Below are 8,122 nucleotides of genomic sequence, written 5' to 3'. Positions count from 1 at the left end.
CAGTGTCTCGTTCCCTACTCAGGGAACCATGGTTACATAAGTAACCTGAGACGTTAGTGTTTAATGACGTCTAGTCTTAGTCATGGAAAAAAGGTCAACAGATGTTTTTGGTTAACGAATTAACACTAGTGAAAATGCCCAATAACATGCATGATTTAAGGAATCACTCGTGTGTGTGTGTGTGTGTGTGTGTGTGTGTGAGAGAGAGAGAGAGAGAGAGCGCGCATGTCCAGTATGGCATGCACAAGTTTGCAGCACAGTTCTTTGTAATTATTACAGGAGTTGGGTTTCTTTTCCAGAATCCTTTTCTACCCTGAGGTTTATTCAAAGGACTTCCTGTATCATTTTGACGTCCCATTGACGTCTGTTGGACCCCACACTTTCCAAAACTTAGAAATATTTCTTCATCCGGTGACTGAGCATTCAGACTCTTGAGTCAGTGGAGAAAATAAGAGCTTGCATATTGTTTCTTCATCTGGTAAGAACTGTGCATTTTCAGACATGGGTAATCTATTAGACTTGTATTTAATCTGTTAAAATACATAAATAAGTTAGAGCAACGAGTTTGAGAACACATGAGTGTTTTTGTAATGTGACTCCTGTTTAAACAACTAACAAAATTATAGCTTTTAGGATGCTTTCTGGATTGTATGTCTATGTATATATATATAATTTATTTTTATTTTTTTTATGCTGATTTGCAATGTGATGTTTGATCTGTGATGGCCTGGCCATCTGTCCAAGGATGTGTTTCCCCAAAACATTAGTAGCCAAATCTGCCAACATACTTCAATGATTTGGTGTTTCAGAAACCAGAGTTCTAAGAAACAATGGCAAACAGCATCGCACACTTGTGTGGTTAGAACTGCAGATCTCGTCCTGTTTAGAAGCGCAGTTTCTTGTATGACGTGGACTTGCATAGAACTTGCTCTTGGGCACAATAAGCAAATTAACATGCAGTGCATTCTATATCCTTCATTCCATTTAATTTTACATACTAATTCTATATTTCAGTGTATTCAACAATCAGTGCTGTTTTGTTTTTTTGTTTTTTTTTTAAGAAGAAGAAGATGAGGAATGCACATAAGGAAATCCAGGAGAATGTGTGGGAACCCACAAAGTATCAAACATCAAATTAAGCAAAGTGACAGTGAACAAAAATAGTGAAGTAGTCCTCAGATGCCTAGCTTTTTTAGAGCAGCATCTCAGAAAAATGACGTTGCGAAGAAAGTTGTTGACTGAATGAAGCACATGTATACAGAGATGTACTGCTTATTAATATGATTAAAAAATGTAAATAATCTTATACTATATACCAGTGTTGGGGAAAGCTACTTATAAAAGTAATGCATTACAATATTGCGTTATTGTGTTAATTACTTTTTATGGAAGGTAACGCGTTGCATTATGTTTGCGTTATCATTTTTATCACCTGGGCTGGGCTTGCTTATTTGTTTTTAATAACAAAAATCCCAAAGGTTATAGTTTTGGCAACTGTAAAGGCCCTTTCACAGCAAAAGTGAAATGAATAAGCCTCGCCCTGAAGGAAATACCTCTGTCTCTTCACCTCACTCCCAATTTCTCTCAACACATGAACAGGAGAGGTGTCAGTGAATAAATGGGAAAACATATTTAAAAAAAGTAACTCAGATATTTTGTTGTAAATTTCAGCGTAATGTGCTACTTTAATAGTTACTTGATTACTTAACTCCCGTTACTTGTAATGAGTTACCCCAACACTGGTTATCACTCCACCACTTGTGTGATATGATTAACAGCATTCCTATATTGTTGAACTAACATGGTTCAAACAACAGTTGTGCAACCAAGTTACAATGATTTCAGATTTTTTTTTTTACTTGCTAGGTAGGCTAATTTCTCCACTGATGCATCGTACTGCACTGGCTGAGCATGTTACATCATTGTACAGCAAACGCACCCCAGGGTGATATCCTTGCCTTCGGCCCAAGCCACTGGGATAGGCTCCAACATCCCTGCAACCTACAGGACAAGCAGTTTGGAAAATGAATGGATGGATGATTGTATATAACTTAATTGCACAGTATTTATCAGAGGACACCTCAGACATCACCATAAGATGTTATACTGCATGGAGAATAAGTCCACTCCAAGTCAAATATCATAGTATGATAATCCTAATACATTTCCTCTCTTACATTAGGAGGGAACACAGTCAGTTTAAACTTACATTAACTAGGTCTTTCAAACCAGAGATCCTGTGTCTGTTTGATTTGACATACGGCAGCTCTCTCCTTCACCACTTCATCGCTGCAACCACACTGTAAAGAGCTGTGTATACCCTGGCAGAGCAAATTACAGGGTAATAACTATGAAGGAACCTGCCCTGTAACACAGTGAGACACCACATCAGAGGAGATCAACAGTGACGTGGATGGGGAGCTCAAGGCTGATGAATGCTGATCCATTAAGAAAACGTAAAGCAGAAATGTCAGTCGGGACTTTGTCGACAAGACATAAAAAGAGTCATTTTACAGCTACCTCTTTTTCCCATTCTAACCACCCAGTGTTTAGAGCCTGAAGGCAGAGGAAATATTCACAGACCAGACTGTGGTTATTATGTCATGCGGCTTTTAGGGATTTCCTAAGCTCTGTATTTTCAAGTGGTATTACTCTTAACATCAGCAAGCTTAGAGGTGCTGGAAATGAAGATTTGAATGTCACATAGTTTTAGTGGGATCCTGTAAAAACTATTATTTTGTCTCAAATTTAAAATTTGAAGAAGAAAAAAAATAAGATTTTTGGCCATTTTTTTTTGCTGAATTATAACATGTTTCTGTATTCAAAAGTAATGTGTCTCGGAAATACAGTGTTGTGCTATGATTCTTGTTATGGGCTACAATGATTGTTTGAAAGATTGTTTTGCTTATAATTTATGATTAATTTTGTATTAAATTAGAAAAACGCAAAACAGAAGCATTTTCATGAGTGGTTCACTAGCAGACCCCACTGTAAGTATGATCTCATGTTACATTTTTTGTTATATTTTGTAAATATAAAAATTCTGATAATGGGCCAAAAGGATTATTTGAGAAATGGACAACAATTTATCTATACTGTAGGTCATCTGGTTGTATGCAGTATTGAAAAGTGGATTAGGTAAATAGTAAATGGTGAAAAACAAAGTAAACATTGTAAAATGTAATCTTCAAAAAATAATGTAATGCTACAGGATTTTTGATATTGTTTTATTTATGACATATATGTCATAGACTTAACTTCATGATCATAGAATATTTATGAAACCGTAATATATTTTATTCTAGATTTTTATCCAATGTGGGGAAAAAAAAGGAATTCACCCTAAATATACTGTACACTCTCAAAAGTACTTGTTTATCTTGAGTCACTTTAATACAGACTATGTTCAAAACAGAATATTAGCATACTGTTTTGCTGAATAGTGTGCAGTATATATATACATATATATGATTATTTATAATGAATTTTTTTTATAAATTACAAAAATGCAATGGAGTTTAGAGTTTAGAATGGAATTTAGAGATATCATTTTTTGTTGCATTCTAACAAATGAAGCTGCTCAGGTGACTCAATTTGAACTTTGAATTCAAACCCGATATCAAGAAACAAAAGTAATAGAAACATTTCTGATGCTTTAGATCTTCAAAACATGTAACAAACATAATTTTTGTGTTAGTTAAAATATGTCAGACAGTCCATTTTGAGAGTAGCATTTACTGAGTAAAATACTATTAAGTACATTATGTATTTTGAACGTAGAGCTCCATCACTTCTAAGTTTTAGCATCATGGCTGGTGGTGCTGGTTTTGATTCTTTCAGACTGCAGAGAAAGTTACTGCTTGCTTGTAATTCATTTGAAGAATGGCATCATGAAACACTGTGAAATGCTTTCAGAGAAGGAGAGTGACATTAATTTGGTTAAATCTTTTATATGGTGTTTTTTAATTGTATTTACCAAGTCCTTTACAGCATGGTAGTGCACCAATTCCTGAATTTGAACTGAGGTAGCAAACAATCCTGTTTGCTACCTCTGGAGTAATTATAGAATTGCAATTTAAAGTAGTGTTTAAGGAAGTAGAATTAAAATTCAAAGAAACTGAATTATAAATTATGCATTTTGCATTACACAACTGTGTTGTGTTTGAGGGTTAAAGTAAATGTCTGTAAATTAACAGATAATGGCAGAAAATCATCAGTACCTTTTCCATTTTTTTCTACATGTTTTTCTTACAGTGTATATTTAATTTACTCATTTATTTCATTTATTTTATTTTAATGGACACATTCTAATCTAATTTCTAATTTTAAGATATTCTAACCTTAATGATGTAATGACAAAACATATAAAGACGTATTGCTAAATATTAAATAATGAATTATACAATACTGTGAAATTATTTGTCTATTAAATAAATGATAATTGCATTTCTTTAAATTGCAGAAGAGCTATTTCCTCATCCTGCAATTCTGATTCAGATTCCAATTAAACATCCAGCACTGTAAAAAGTGGTAAAACCTGTCCTTAAAGAGATTTTCTTTTACCTGATTTTGAATAATATAAATAATGTATATAGCTTGATTCAGTGTTTTTTGTTGTTGTTGTTTGTTTTCAGAATTAGATTTACTGTTTTGTCTTTTCTTGTTTTTTTTTCAGGGTGTGGACAATTCAATTCAAATGTACATTCAAATGCAGAATTTTGCCCAAACCTTCTTTACAGATACACACACAAACCCACATATGACTTTGAACTCCTCTACGTATTGCTTTGCAAGGTTACAGGCTTCTACAGCAATCTTTAAACACACACACACACACACACAGACAGACACACACACACACACTCTCTCTCTCTCTTTCTTTAAACGTCTGCTGTGACAATCCACAGGACAGCCGGGGCATTGACGTCAGAGACAGGCTTATGAACAAAAATGGGTCCCTGGAGGCTTGAGGGAACTTATACTCATCTTCACAGCTAGTAACTATTTCAACAACGATGATAAGAGGCAAGCATGTAGCCCCTATTTACACAGCGCCTGAAAAGAAAACCTCAGAATGCATCCAGACTACAAAGACGCATGACGGTGCTTTCATACACACGTTGTTTGTGGTTTTCATATTATTTATATTCTAGTTTCATCTGATCATGACTGTAATTTTTCCCTGGACAGTTTTGTCTTTGTAAAAAAGCTCCACACTGCTGCCTGTGTCATTCGAGTTATCCTTTATGCAACAAAAGAAGAGTGATGCTAGATAACCAGCAAATACAGATAAAAAGCCTGTGTTTTTTTTTTGAAAAGCGAATAGCTGGCAATGTATGTAATTCTAAAATATGTTCAATCTCGGCGATCATTGGTTAAACAAGACTCACTGACGTACTGTGATGCATATTGAGATTAGAGTGACGTTAGGGCAGCGTTATAGTGTTGCGTGAGCAGTGCTGTAAAGAGAATATGAGCGGAAGGTGCCACAGTAGCAGAGCACGGGGGGAGACACCACATTCATCTCTGTCGGCCCACCATCATTAAACCGATCTAGGACAGGACCAGCTTCAGCATTTGCATACTATAAAATCTTCCATTTCTGAACAAAAGAATAATTATATTTTAAACATTTGTCACAATAATTATGATCAATATGATCTTTTGGCTTGGGCCAGTAAGCATTCGCCTAGCAACCACCAAGAAGTGCAAAGGGGTGTCAACGTTTTGGAAACAGTGACACTGTGAAACTTTGCAACATTGACAGAATGATCACATTCATCTAAATTGAGATGAATAAGGCCAATATTGTTCTCTTAATATGATTCATAATTGATAAAATTTTCAATATTATTTTCCCATTTTAATGTTTTGAGGCAATTTATAATGTGTAAAGTGCTATGTAAATGTTACTTAAATTGACTTGAATGAACAAGCACCACTCATATTTTCAGTAACACTATTTTAACGTGACATACTGTAGTTACATGTTACATGTACTTACTATAGTAACAACAGTAATTTATGCAAATTTACAAGCAACTAACACTAACCATAACCCTATAAGTACATTGTTAATTAATATTACTCAGTACTTATTTGTGTAACTACACTGTAACAATGTCACCTTAAAATGAAGAGAACCATAAAAAATAATAATTAAAAAAAAAGATTAAATCAATTTTTTTTATTATCATTATTTATTTAATCATACAATAATAACAGATAAGGCATACAAGACCCAGGAGTAAAAAGTAAAACAAGGATAAAAAAACAAAAAAAAAACTTTCCTTAGTAAAGATGGTCAGAGAAAATGAATGTTAAGGTCTGAAAGTGCTGTTAGGTTGAGCTGAAGTCTGCAGTGAGGGGAACTGCAGAAAGCACATGAATCAAAACACCATCTAAACAAGTAAAAAAAGATGGAAGGGAGGGTGTCTATCTGCATCAGAGCTCTATCCAAGTACAGCAGGAGATACAGCAGCCGGCTCCAGCACCAGACACTGTTTCTGCCACACCACCTATCCTGTCCCTCAACGTCACTGAACTGCCAGGATTTATTTGCTGCAATATCTGGTGGAACACACACATACACACATGTAGTCAACACATGCATAGCAATAGAATGGAACAGTACTGTTCCAAAGGTAAAAATCTCAATAATTTGTTTGTGTAGTTTTTCATGACATATACCAACAAAGAGCTCAGAGTTATAAAGCAATGATATATGCTTCTGTAGAAGCTGTACGCCAGTGTGATTTCTACTTTATTCTTAAAAATCTTGTTTAATTGACCAATTCACAGCGAACTACACTACCCATAATCCTTAAGAGAGATTCATCAATCAGAAGTCACTGTTGCCATGGAAACAGAAGTCAGGAAAAAGGCTGAGCAGAAACTGACCACTCCCATGACACGTTGGGAATGACACAAGGGAGCGCAACTTAAAGAAGAAATTAAATATATTATTTTTGTAATAATAATTTATTTACTAATAGTTATGGTATATGATACCATTGTTGTTGATTTGATTACACATTCGCAGTGCTGCATGTGATGAGTAGTTCATGCATAAAATTATTTAATTTAAGTACATGTGATTCATCTCTAACCTGGTTGGTTTCTCTAAGGGCTCTTTTAGTTAAGAATTTGTTGAAATCACTAAGAAGAAAATTGATAAGGAAAAATACTTCCAGAACCAAGTCTCTGATGTGATCAATTAAGCTAAAAAAAAAACACGTAGGTATCAGTGTCAATACCGCTTGCAGTGAGTGCTTGCAGAATCCACTGTAGCTAAAGGACAGCCTCAGGAGGAGAAAAGGCCAGCCTCAGTGTTGAGTTTTTGTCATTTTTTTGCATTGCATTCTACATAGTATGTGTGTTGGAGCAGGGTTGGAACAAAATTCTGCAGGGCTCCGACTTTCCAGGAATTGAGTTTGACACCCCTGATTTAGAGGTAAATAAAGCGCACAAAGATGGACCTTTTAGCATCTGTTCCTTAGGGTATCGCCCTATTTGAATTTGATTTTGAAAAATGAAATGCATACTTCAAGAGGCACATAGAGTGGCAGATGCTGGCACTCAGTGAACATGCAGTAGTGAAGAGATCGAGATAATGGCACACAGACAAGCATACATTTAAAACATTTTGGCAAGACAAATTTTATTGAAGTCAATTCATAGGCAATTCATCTTTGCAAACAGTCAGTTGCAGTTTTGAAAGAGTACAATGTCGGTCATCATTATGAAATGAAACATTAGCTTTCTCAAAGTACTGCAGAGACATGTGAAAGCAGAATGCTAGTGAGTTGCTAGCTAAACTAGCACTAACTGCCAAAATTGGAAGTTTGTTTGTTGCTGGAGAGTTTGCTAAAGAATGCTTTGCAGTTGCTGCAGAAGCAATGTGCCTCTCTCAGATACAAACATTCTTTGTATGTAGGAGTTTCGATAAACAATAACATTATTAAAATAAAATAGCATTAACATTAGCCACTTTCATTTTTCAATAAAGTTAAAAGTTTGATATAATACAAATTTTACTTTTTGTCTCTCAATCGAGTTTGATTTTTGGCCCTTTGTATAAAACATCAAATTACGCAATATCAATAGCGGCTCACTGGTCTAA

The sequence above is a fragment of the Sinocyclocheilus anshuiensis genome, unplaced genomic scaffold (genome assembly GCF_001515605.1).
Source record: "Sinocyclocheilus anshuiensis isolate Anshui unplaced genomic scaffold, SAMN03320099.WGS_v1.1 scaffold475, whole genome shotgun sequence".
Classification (NCBI taxonomy): Eukaryota; Metazoa; Chordata; class Actinopteri; order Cypriniformes; family Cyprinidae; genus Sinocyclocheilus; species Sinocyclocheilus anshuiensis.
This window is presented reverse-complemented; position numbering follows the sequence as displayed.